Raw genomic sequence first — 13669 nt, forward strand, 5'->3', positions numbered from 1 at the left:
GACCGGATTCTGTGCTAGCTGAATAGCACTCATGGAATCACTATGCAATGTCGGTACACCTGTATGAATCCCCAAATCTCCCACTAGCCGATCAAGCCATATAGCCTCCTTGCAACCCTCTGTGGCTGCAACATACTCAGCCTCTGTGGTAGACAAAGCAACGCACTTCTGTGCACGAGACATCCACGACACTGCACCACCTGCAAAGGTGAACACATAACCAGAAGTGGATCTCCTACTATCCACATGCCCTGCATAGTCTGAATCTGTGTACCCAAGTACACGCATGTCTCCTTTACCAAAGCAAATGCACATCTCCTTGGTACCCTTCATGTACCTCATGATGCACTTAACTGCCTCCCAATGCCTCTTTCCTAGATTAGCCATATACCGGCTAACAACTCCCACTGCAAATACAATGTCTGGTCCAGTAGCTATCATAGCATACATAAGACTCCCAACTGCTGATGCATAAGGAACCTTGGCCATCATGGCCCTCTCCTCATCTGATTTGGGACTATCTGTATGACTCAGTTTCACATATGGAGGCAATGGAGTACTCACTGCCTTCCCCCCCTCCATATTGAAACGTTGCAATACTTTTGTAACATACTCTTTTTGTGAAAGCCAAAGGAGTTTCCTAATCCGATCACGCGTGATGCGCATACCAAGAATATGACCTGCAAATCCCAAATCCTTCATATCAAAGGCCTCATGCAACTTGGCCTTTAATGCATCTAGCTCATAAGTATTCTTGCTAGCTAATAGCATATCATCCACATATAGTGCCAAGATTATCAGGCTATTATCCTTAGCTCTTTTAGTGTAGAGGCAGTGATCAATTTCACTCCTTCTGAAACCCTGGGACCGAATGAAAGCATCAAACTTCTAATACCATTATCTAGGTGCTTGCTTAAGACCATAGAGACTCTTCTTCAGCTTGCAAACTAAATGCTCTTTGCCCTTTTCTTCAAAGCCTTCCGGCTGCACCATGTAAATTTCCTCATGCAAATCCCCATGCAAGAAAGCTGTCTTGACATCCATTTGCATAAGCTCCATATCCTCTACTGCCACTAGTCCAAGGATGCATCTAAGTGTGGTCATCTTCACAACCGGAGAGAATATCTCATCAAAGTCCACACCCTTCTCTTGCTTGAACCCTTTAGCAACCAAACGGGCCTTGTACCTAGGCACATCATCACCTGTGACCTTCATTTTGTAGACCCATTTACATGGCAATGCTTTCTTTCCATGTGGCAAAGAAACCAAGTCCCAAGTCTTATTCTTCATAAGTGAACTCATCTCTGATTGCATAGCATACTCCCACTTGCATTGATCCTCATGCATCATAGCCTCTTTATAGCAAGAAGGCTCCCCGCAATCAGTAAGCATCACATAGTCTACCCCTGGAACAAACCTATCAGGCGGTCTAGACACTCTAGATGATCTTCTCAAGGGCATTTCAGCTTGCTGTCCCACTTGCATATCAGCCACATTTGGCTCATCATTTCCACCAATAGATGATCCATCATCTACCCTTGATTGTATACCTGTGGGAGTACTTGGTGGTACAATTTCTTGCACATTTGGTGCATGGACAGCTTGCTGTCTATCAACATATGCAGGTGGATTCACATCCTGGAAAGTGATTCTCCTCATTTCCACATCCCTCATGGGTGCCTTATGCATCTTCTTCTCATTGAAGACCACATCATGGCTGCGTATGATCTTCTTTGCTTCTGGATCCCAGAGACGATAGCCCATCTCTCCACTTTCACCATAACCCAGAAAGATGCATTTCCTAGACTTAGGATCTAGCTTCTTTCGAAGCTCTTTTGGCACATGCGCATATGCCTCACACCCAAATATACGCAAATGAGAGTAAGAGGGCTTCTTGCCACTCCATGCCTCTTCAGGAATACCACCATCCAAACTCTTACTAGGTGATCTATTGATCACATGCACTGCAGTCTTCATTGCCTCAGCCCAAAAACCACCAGAAAGACTTGCATTGGAAAGCATGCATTGCAACCTTTCTTGAATGGTACGGTTCATCTTTTCTGCAACTGGATTTTGCTCTGGAGTACGAGGGGATGTGAGCTCCCTCTTAATCCCACGTGTATCACAGAATTGCTGAAAGTCATGAGAGAGATACTCTCCACCATTATCAGTCCGTAGGCATTTAAGCATTCTACCTGACTGATTCTAAACCAAGGCCAGCCATTTCTGAAATACCTGGAACACATCACTCTTCCGAGCTATAGCATAAGCCCACACTTTCCTAGTTGCATCATCAATGAATGTCACATAGTATTCAGCCCCGCCTAATGACCGTGTAGGCATGGGACCACATACGTCTGAATGCACCAAATCAAGCATTTCAAACTCTTTCTTTCCCCTTCTTTTATGGGCTGATTTAGTTTGCTTCCCATAGAGACAATGCTCACAAAATTCAAAAATCAGAGAAACTCAAATGCGGTACATAACCCAAATGGCATAAGAGTTTCATTCCATTCTGGCTCATGTGCCCCAACCTGCAATGCCACAAAGAAGTGCTTGGCTGCTCGGTTATTGTAACAACATGATCAAATACCCCTGATACATGTAAGGGATACAAAGTCCCACACTTGGCACCCCTAGCCAAAAGCATAGAGCCCTTTTGAATTTTCCAACTTTGAAAGCCAAAAGTGGTGTGAAAACCAGCATCATCTAGCTGACCCACTGAAATAAGACTCTTGGTCAACTTAGGCACATGTCTCACATGTTTCAAAACAAATGCAGACCCATTCAAAAGAAAACTTTATGTCACCTGCTCCCACTATGTCACATGCATAGTCATTTCCAAGATGCACACAACCTGTCTTTCCACTATCATAAGTGGAGAACCATTCCCTATGGGGAGTAACATGGAATGAAGCACCAGAATCCAAAATCCAATCCTGGGAATATGCATCATCTGAAGTGGTAAGCAACTCTGCAGATAAACTAGACATGAAGAGAACATCATTGTCACTATCATGTGTGACTGCATTGATCTCCTCGATCTTCACTTTTCCTTTGTCCTCCCTTGGACTCTCTTCCTTTTGATTTGCACCCCAATTCGCATTCTTTTTCTTATCCTTTTGCTCTCTTTTCAGCTTGTAGTAATCCTTTTTCATATGGCCCTTCTTGCCACAATGGTAACACTCAATGTTCCATGCCCTAGATTTGCTACGAGACTTCCCTCTTTCTTGGGACTTCCCCCTGAACTGTGATCTACCCCCTTGCACATTTAAGGCTGCATCCTACTTGTTGCCATCCATAGACTTCCGTCTAATCTCCTCAGCCAACAAGCTACCCACAACATCATCAAATTTCAGTACTCCACCAGGTGCAGAGTTACTGACAGCTATACGGAAGGTATCCCATGAGGATGGCAATGAACATAAGAGAAATATTGCCTTAGTCTCCGCATCAAAATTCATCTTCTGAGCTTGAAGCTGGCTGAAAATAATATTGAATTCATTCAAGTGAAAAGCAATGGAGACCCCTTCCTTCATCTGCAGCTCAAACAACCTCTTCATGAGGTAAACTTTATTAGAGGCAGTTTCCTTCTCATAAGTGGCACACAGTTTCTTCCACAAATCTTCCGTAGTCTGCTCATTTACTACTGTGAAATAAACTGACTCTGCAAGATGAAGTCTAATAGTAGACTTTGCTAATGCATCCAACTCATTCCAATCATCCTCAGACATATTTGCAGGCTTAGCTTCAATCCCTGCCAAGGGTTTAATCTGCTTCTTTTGAATAAGCACATCCCTTATTTGTTCTTTCCACAAAGAAAAGTTTGTCCCATCAAACTTTTTAATGTTGAAAAACTCCTTTTCAGACATGGAAGAGGATGCCATGATGCAAATAAAGCAAAATCCCAAATGCTAGTGCCTCAAGAGAGAATCACACCAAATACCAGGTGCACCCAAATGTGTATGCCACAATAGAGTGAAATATCACCAAAACTCAAATCTCAAAGCATCAAAAGATGCATCTGACGCATGTGCATATACTATGCATCCATATGAGCAAATCTGGCCCAAAAGAAAATGCCAATAAGTGCCAAATGACTCAAGCATAAACACCGTCCACTGGCATATGCATCAATAATATCTCATCCAAGAGAGCATAGCACTATCAGTGCATCACCTGCAATGTGTCAAAGCTGTCCCTCAGCTTAAAATAGCATCCATGTGCAAAGCGTCCATAAAAAATAGCATCCCACAAGGCAATTTGGGCCTCTCAGCGCATCCAACAAGGACCGCAATGCATCCAAATGGCCTATAAATCATCCACTGCAACCCAATGCATACCACAAATGAGCGCACAATGCTCAAACTGCAACCAGAGTGATCTGCATAAGGTATGCTCAAGAAATCATAGTCCCACGGTAATGAGCGCTACTGAAAATAGAACCTGAGATGCTTCAAAACATGGGCGCCATTGCATAATCGGACTCAGCAAGAAAATTTGCAAATATCTCTCTTCTGCCAGAACTCCAAAATCCCAACCGATGAGTGAGAAATGGGAGTCAACACTTATCCACTTCCATGTGGCATAAATCTAAGGTTTCAAAACCTTAGTATGAAAAATGCATAACAGAGAGACGAAATCGAATACACAAGATTTATAACTCTGAAAATCCTCCACCGAATCACGCAAGAACTGATAGGTAGGGGTTTTTGGGCGTCCGGAACGCAATGGGACAGACGGTTTTGGAAACCGTGGTCTCAATCACTGGGTCCAACACACGGACTGAAAAACGTTTTTTGAAACAGAGCTATCTGTAAACTCCACCGGAGTGCGAATGATGAGCAACAGAGAAGTTTTAGGACCTCCTGAGTCCACTGGAACTGACAGATCTGCAAATGTTGCTCCAAACTTGAGTTCCAACACCCGGGCAAAAAACGCAGAAACTGACACAGTGAGTCAGAAATCCAAGGAAATGATCCCGGATTCAAGAATAAAGGTGTTTCCAGGCTCCTGAAGTAATGTGGACACCAAAAGCAAGCAATAGTTGCCTCTACAAGTCAATACGGAGTCTCTGTCATCGAACGGAACAGGGAAAAGCTCAAAAAACGACTTTTTCTTTGAAAGCTCTTAACAGGCTCTCAAAAACACTTCGTAAAGCCAAAGTGACTTGTCCAAAGGTTCCTCCAAGGTCTCTGCACACTCGGATGCAAGTAAAGTCACCCACAAAGCTTCCCACAGAGCTTCTCCTTCCTTCCACAGAGCTGCGGAGCTTCAAAGCATTCACGCACGCTCAGCTAGATCACCCGGGCTCTGATACCAGTTGAGAATGCTCTCAACGGAAGCAAGAACGGAAGAAGGAGAGAGAGAGAGAGAGGGAGACAAAGAGCCACACAAGTTTTGGTGGGTGCAGAACCACCCTAATCTTCTTTTTCATTCATTTATATATGTGTTTGAGTATTGTACATAACTGGGGTTAAGGCACAGTGACCTTTAACCCCACAGAAGGAAGATGAATGTCATCTCCCATGAAAGGAATTTGGTCCTTATATTTTCTGTGATCCCTGCGTCTAGGATGTCATGAACTTCAACTGTCCTAAACCCTTCGTTTGTAAGGTTGTCACAAAAGCGGGCCAAGTGCTTTACAAACTTGGGTTCCTCTACGAACAGATACTTGATGTAATCTATGGGAACCCATCTCTTTGAAGTGTGGTCAAGTGTATAGGCAAAATTTGAGAAATTATCTTGCATGTAAAGGATGAGATTTGAGAAGTCATCCTTGGCTCCCATATATGTGCCTAGGACATCTAAAATCCTATCAAACACTAAAAATAGTTCTTTCTCATGATTTGCAAATGCAGTTCGTGAGATGAAGTCATGGAACGCAGTTCTAGTTGAATCAATGGCAAATAGCAGTTGATGGAAGGAGTAACTTCTGAGGACGGGAGTTTCTATGGCTCTCTAAATGTGAAAGTGAGAATGTGATGTAAAAAGGATTCTTACCCCTTAATATATATGAAAACCCTAAAAATTAAAATTAATCATAAAATTCTCAAATTTTATGAAAAACATTTACCATGAAGTGAAAGGAGAAAACGTTAAAAGAAATAACATTTTAATTTAATTGTCCATCATCTTTTGAAGCAATAACTAGGATTTGATAGACAAACCATTGAATGCTGCACTAGTCAAACACATTGTTAGCAATCTTCAAAGTTGCAGGAGGAATGAACTTGGCACTATGCATGCACTTCTCCACACAGCGGCTGATCTCACCACCATTTAAGGTAAAGTAGAAGGACTCTGACATGTCGTCCTCCATGACCAATAGGTGTTCTCACACATCCCTTAGAGTCCATGGCGATGTGACATTCACATTCTTGACATCTCCCTCTTCAACATCAATAGACAAACTTATTCCAATTCCCGTATTGTCTTTATCATTAGAGTCAAGGGAAAGCCACCGGCCATTTGTTTGCTTCCAGTGCCTGTACTGAAAAGCTAAATACAACATTTGGCATGACAAATGGTATCTAATAACCACATTGTCTTTACATGCGTGACATTGAAACACATCATCCTTTTGGTCGCCTGACCTGGTTCCCCAATTCATCCCAAGTAAATCTTCAAGAGCATTTTCATCTACACGCTTGCAGGATCACATAGTTTTTCTTCTATGCATATGTATATTCTGAAATAAAGAAGCAAAAATGTGCAAAGGCATAAACTAAGATAACCTTGCCCATTTGAATCCAAATGTAAACTTCATGGCCATGTTACATCCTATGCAATCTTATCCTTGTATGATTGCAATGTCCTCGAGTCCATATTGCTACAATCCATGTCTTTAAGTTGTGGCGATGCAATGGTTTGCAGACGACCATAGCTTGATGATGTCGTTGGAGTGATGTATGTTTGAGGCCACTATTCCTCCACCAATTCTCCTGCCTGCACACAGTTAGATGCATTGTCCATACACACCTGCACCACATTTTCAGCCGCAACATCAAGAATGGCATCTTTCAGTATCCCAAAGATGTACTCCCCTGACTTATACTGCCCACTTGTGTCCACGGACTTCAAGAAGGCTGAGCCAAATATGCATGAGACCATGATTGTCATGACAAGAGAAATCACTAATCCGTGATTAGTAGACATTGAAAACATTATTATATATTATATGCCAATGGTGTAACATGTATTTGTATTTATGATGAATACTGACCGATTTGTTATGGCGGTGGATCATCTGAGTAGATAGGACTAGTCGCGAGCTGGAGCCACTGCTTCAGACGGCATTGAATTTGGACATGTGATACTTATTCTATTAATAAAAATGTGCACACACGTGTCTAGGTCCTAGGGGTAATAGGAAGGGAGGGTGCATTAAGGTGCGTTGAATGGTAGATGCATAAGTCATAGGCTAAGGGTAGGTGTAAATGGGAAGATGGAACTTGATTGATCTCAAGGGACATTAATCAAAGGGTATCACCCTTTCATTGTGAATCTCACGTAGCATTCTTCATTCACCTTGCATTCATCTGCCATCTCTCTCCCAAGTCGAATTAGAAACAAGTACTCTCACGAGGGCGCTCTTTCCCATTGGAGGGCCAATCAGCATTCAAATTCTGCATGCATTGCACACATTTGCATTCTACGAGAAGAGTGGTTCTTCACATTTGGTATCAGAGCTTCGATGTTCCACTACCAAGAAGGAAAGAGAAGGAGAAGGAGCGAGCACGAAACAAGGCGCAAGCGCATGGGACAACACCCAACGTGGAAGGAAGCCGCATGAGAAGGTCGCGCATAGGGAAGAGTGCAGTGGGACATGCACGAACTACAGCACGCAGAGAAGGGTCGGTACGAAAAGGATGCATGACAACCATTAGGGGAGAATTGGGGTCTCAAAGGGCCTCCAATTAGTGTTTCCTAATTTCAAGGGATTAGAGAGTGATTTGAGGTGTACCAATGAGAGTGCTAGAAGGTGTGGGGCAATGGTATGTTGAGGTGGAGGGTGGGCAGGCCTGCAGAGAGCCCCTATTGGTGGCTCCCCTTACACTAGGGACCACCCAAACCATCCCCCCCCCCTCTTAACCCATGTTTGACCCTCCTACCAGGTGCACCTCCCCTACATGAGCCCAAAACTTGAGCCCAAAACTGCATTCAAAGGGATGGTAGGGCCCAAATGGTGAATTTTTCTTCTCCCCTTCCTCTTTCTAAAACCTCTGCCCCCCACTGTTCTGCTCCAGCCTGCCAAATCACTCAAATTTGAACCAAATCCAACGCATTTATCCTCTTCCCCCTATTTCTTTGCTCCCTCCTACTCTGACCTGCTTGCTGCAGCTCCTCTCTCTCTCTCTCCCCTCTCCCTCTCCTGTGCCTTTGTTGGAGCTACTCTTTCCCTCTCCTTCTCCCTCTCCTGTGCCTCTGTTGCTGCTGCTCTGTCTCTCTCCTTCTCCCTCTTTTGTGCCTCTATTGGAGCTACTCTGTCCCTCTCCTGTGCCTCTGTTGCTGCTGCTCTGCTGTCCCTCTCCTTCTCCCTCTTTTGTGCCTCTGTTGGAGCTACATTGCCTTATGTAGGAGTCCCATTCTTGCTGTTTCAACCTCTGCAAGTATGGTGAGGAGAAGGGCTATGAGACCACACAATGTTGTGACCTCTTGTGTCTTCCACAATACCAGAAATGCATCAGATGAGTGGATCCCTTGCACCTACAGCTTAAATGACTGGATAGTGATGAAAGGATCGGCCAAAGGTCCACATAAGCTTTCTAAGAGCAAGAGAGGTGACATCTTGCATGAGTGGAAGAGGCGCATCTTAAAGTTCAAGTTTGGGAAGAAAGGATGGCTCGCAAAAGTGCAACATGTTTACATGAGAAAAGATATGCGGCTTCCTCCATCATTCAATCAATCTAGAATACCATCACACTGTGAGCTTTTCTATCGATGTACCTTTTTCACCTATACGTGTAATGAGTCCATTTGAAAATTTTGTGTTTGGTTTCTAAGAGCTCTTATTCATGGTGGCAGATGTTTTCCCTTCGGACCTCGAGGAGTGGAAACCAATTGAATCATTCATAGGCAAGTTCACTGCGATTCATGAGGATTTAGGTAAGCAAATGCATGCCGGGGAGAAGTTGGCCTCCTTGCGAATGAAGAATGTGTATTGGCATATTTTTAATACTAGATGCACATGCCATTGCCTTGACCTCCTGTTTGAGGACATTGGAGAGCTTGCATGGGTGAAGCCAGTGTTGGTACATGCTAACATGATTGTGACATTTGTTACTCGGAAACACACCGTGTTAGCAATACATAGAAAATTCAGCAAGAAGGAATTGGTGAAACTAGCATAAACACGGTTTGCTTACATGTTTATCATGTTAGCAAACTTGTTGGATGAGAGGGTATACAATGGATTGCGTCGCATGGTTGTTAGTGATGAGTATTGCAGAAAGAAGGTGTCACACACTGTGAAAGCACAACAAGTGTCTTCTATTATATCGGGTGCTTTATTTTGACAGGATGCAAGACTCATTGTGAAGCTTTGTGCACCTATTTTAAAGATCCTTCGCTTGGTAGGGAAGGGGCTACCATGGGACTTGTGTATGAGCTCAGTGATCGGATGGTCGAGAAGATAGCAACTATTGATGGGATTGACTCCTCAAAGCTGGTTGATGTTAGAGCCTTGTGCGTTGACCGGTGGGATATGATGCACTCTCCATTGCATGCGGCAGCTTTTATTCTCCATCCTATTTGGAGAGAGAGAAATCCAGATGGTGACAAGGAGGTGCATGATGGGTGGATGGATGTCATAGAGTGGTACACGAAGTATGATTTTGACAGCCAGGGCACCTTATGTGATGAGTTGGATATTAACAAGTCCATGTCAGGCACATTTGCTCATGCGATTGTGAAGGATGAAAAGAGAATGCACAAAGGGGTGAAATGGTGGGGGACATTTGGGACTCACACCCCAAAGTTGCAGCGGTTAGCTCTACGAGTGCTCTCGCAAGGCACATGTGCTTCTCCTTGTGAGAGGAATTGGAGCACATTCTCTCTTATCCATACTAAAAGAAGGAATAGGCTGCTTCCAAAGAATATCGAGAAATTAGTATACATCCATACTAATGGATGTTGTTGCAGCTTCAAGCAGCTCTAGTCTTTTGGAGCCCCATGTCGAGGGAGATGAGGATGATAGTGATGAGGAGGATGAGGAGGAGGGTGCAAGCATTGATGCAGATGATGATGATGAGGAGGAAGAGGATGAGGATGAGGATGAAGATTTAGCTTGAGGCTTGAGCCTCATCGGTTGTGAATTGTCATGCATTTCAGGCTTTATTTCTGGGCTATGGCAGCCTTTTCTTTATGATGTTTTGCCTTTCATGTTTTGGTGTAGTTACTAGTATCTAGTTCCTTTGATCATGATGTTTTGGTGAAGTATTGATAATTGATCTATGATCTATGATCTATGATTCCATCATTTGACACTATGTATCAAAATCTAAGAATCCAGATGACTACGGTCTTTGAAAGCCGGAGTCTTTCATGAATGATGAATCACGACTCATCAGTGATGACTTTAAAATTAATACAAGTTTCAAGTTTCAAGTTGAAAGTTTAATACCTCTATGTCAATTTAATGTGTACAATGATCAATCTATATTTTTTTGAATTTTTGGGGGTAAAATTAGAGTCATGTATGTTTCAGCCCCAGGGGCTGAACCATACTCCAATCATACTTCCGTACTCACATGACGTATGCGTATGATAACGTAATGGAAAAAACAATGTTGGCAGCGAGACTTTTTCTCCCTTGCTTCCTTCCTCTTCCTCTTTACAAAGCGCTTGGCTATATCCTATTATGTCAGGCCGCGGGATTGACAAGGAATCGGGATAAGACTTCCGATCCGACAGGAGGAGAAGCTATTGGACTCAGAGTTTGCAGATGACACAACGCTGTATGGGAGGGGTCAATATAGAGCCTAGAGGCAGTCAGAGGAGCTTTGGGCATCTATTTTGAGGTCTCCGAGGCTCGGATCAATCGGACCAAGTTGGTCAGCTTCTTCACAAGAATAGAGGAGGTCTAGGAGTTTCGAGACTGGGAAGCAGCCATTGGTTTTCAATGGATCCCGAGGGGGCGGACAGCGAGATATTTGGGTTTTCAAGTGGGGATCGACATTACAAAGGAGCAGAAGATTGCCCTCGAGCTGGAGAGTGTGCGGCGGAAGCTTCTATATTGGAGCGCCCTCGAGCTGGAGAGTGTGCGGCGGAAGCTTCTATATTGGAGCTCGTCCAGACTCTCTCTAGCAGGGAGGGCTCTTGTAGCGTCAAGGTTCTCTTATTGGGTTGTGCGTTGCAGCCTAGTGATGGGAGGTCATCGAGTTCCACTGGCGGCCACTTTGGTTGCTATTTGGCAGGATCGCCGCGAGGGATTCGCTGGTTGTATAGTCCCCCCCTTAGTTGTTAGCCCGTGTCCCTGAGATACCCTAGGTAGTCAGCTGGATTCTCAGGATGTAGGCTGCCCATCGCCAGGCTTGAGGTTTTATTCCTGGTTGGTGCCTTTGGGACAGCTGACTCGTATGGTTTTGTTTCCAAACATTAATAGAAAGCTCCTTTTTTGGTTTATAAAAAGAGAGAAAAGGCAAGGACAAGGTAAAGCCTGGCAAAGGCAAGCCCAAGAAGGACAGATTTGACGCGGAGTGGAATCTTGAGATGAAGAGAACCAGAAAAAGAAATGGTTCTATGGTAATGAGCCAGGGCATTTTGTGAAGGACTGCAGAAAGAAAAAGGCTGATCAAAAGAAGGGGGCTAGCTCAGAGTCAGAGGAGTCAGCTCAGTTGTGTTGGAATAGGGTTGGGGTCACCTCCCCACGTGTAAGCCTCCATATGAGGAGTGCGTTGGGGGGGTGGACCATACAATAGTAATAGGCACGGGGCTGCAACAGGGGCAGCACATGGGCAGTGCATGGGCTGCCATATGGGCAGAAGAGAAAGAGAGGAGATACCTGGCAGGTCAGGGTCACTGTGGTGGGCAGAAGTGGTGCAGGTGTCCTTTGGTGGAGAGGACAAGCATGTGCAGGGAAATCTCCATATGGAGTGGTTGGATGTTTTCCAGGACCTCGAACAGGGCTGAACGGGTCTGTTGCTGACAGAAAAGACAGCAATCATGGATGTTACGAAGGGCCAAAGGGCTTGGAATGATGCTGGATATGGGCAAACCTTCCTGGGCCAATGACAGCCTGCCATGTGGCTAGGTAGGGCCAGCAAAAGACTTGCAAGTGTGCCTAGAGGGGGGACTTTACAGGCTGCAAGGAGGAGTCAGCTGGAGGGTCTGTTCCAGTCGGCTATTGTGGGGGGGCAACCAGCCCCTATAAATGTTGGAGCAGCCAATTCACAGCAGATAGAAGGAGCCTTGGGCCTATATTGAGGAGGTGAAGGTGACCCAGAAGAAGCTGCAGACTAAGCTAGAATGGCAGCGCACCTAGGCTGGCTTTTCGGACAGCAAGGTGGAAGGGATCGTTGGATAGAGAGTCTACATAAGCATAGTGGAGCACATGGGCTCAGAGTGTGAGAAGTGCAGTGGAACTGAACACCAAAGGAAGGGGAGAGAGAGAGAGAGAGAGCAAATTACTCACACAACTGAATAGGAAAACTGAAAGAACAAGAGAGAGAGAGAGAGACTTGCATAAGGATCTTAAGAGAAAGCCCCTCTACTGCTGGGGGAAAGCCTCAACTCCAAGTGGACTGCTGGCTGTGTACACTGAGACGGAAAGAATGGGGGAGAGGGGCTGTGCCATTCCCGAGTCCACGAGGCAGCTCCTTCGGCCACCTCAAGGGAGGCGGGAAAACCTCAACTCCAAGTGGACTGCTGGGTGTGTACATCATTCTTGGATCTTAGACTCTCAATCTGCCATAGGATTAGAGGTTGATATTTATGATAAACGTCAACAACCTGAATATAGTAGTTTACACATTATAAAATTGCCTCACATTGACTCAAACATTTCTCGTATGGCAAAATATGGAATCATTTCTTCCCAATTCCATAGGTTTTCCCGCCTTTGTACAACTAAAGAGTCTTTCATCACTCAAAGTAGTAATTTGATCACTTTGCTAATTCACAAGAGGTATAATTCCAGAAAAATAATGAAAAAAGTATGCACAATCTTAGATACGAAGTCTTTTATTTACGATGTATTAGCCTTAGGCATGTTTAGAATGATTGAACATAAGGTGAAAACAAAAAACGGGGAGCAGAACAGCCCGTTTTTATTTTAGTTTCAAAAAAGAGTTAAATTGAGTATGCATGTGCTTTCTAAGTAGGGATTTTAATTTTGCATCATTGTTGCAAGCGGTACATAAGTGTAAGTGGTTCCCTTAAAGTTTTTTATGTTGTAAATAATTCATTTATTCTGTCATTCTTTGTTTCATTAATACATGTGTGTGTGTGAGAGAGAGAGGGGGAGAGAGAGGAGAGTTTTTATTCCTTTTTTGCGATCTCTTTTGTTTCTTGATTTGTTAGTCACCTTCTATATTTCTTGTTTTCTTTCTCTTTCCCTTTTGTTTGCTTGACAAATTCTAGTAAGCACTTGGTTTTCCCAAGAGACTCCATGGGTCTTTAGAAAACCCAGTGTAGGTGCTTATGCTTGGTCACTGATGACGACATAAGC

The 13669-nt window shown here is 44.1% G+C and overlaps 1 protein-coding gene across 4 annotated transcripts in view; it reads left to right on the forward strand.

Moving 5' to 3' along the window:
• The window catches only part of LOC147898209 (uncharacterized), a 71751-nt gene that overhangs the window by 55970 nt on the left and 2112 nt on the right, over window positions 1-13669 (forward strand). The gene's annotated exons all lie outside the window — the stretch shown is intronic.

Source organism: Dipteris shenzhenensis, chromosome 9 (assembly GCF_047967505.1).
Source record: "Dipteris shenzhenensis isolate YYH24624 ecotype China chromosome 9, Dip_SZ_1.0, whole genome shotgun sequence".
In the NCBI taxonomy this organism is placed as follows: Eukaryota; Viridiplantae; Streptophyta; class Polypodiopsida; order Gleicheniales; family Dipteridaceae; genus Dipteris; species Dipteris shenzhenensis.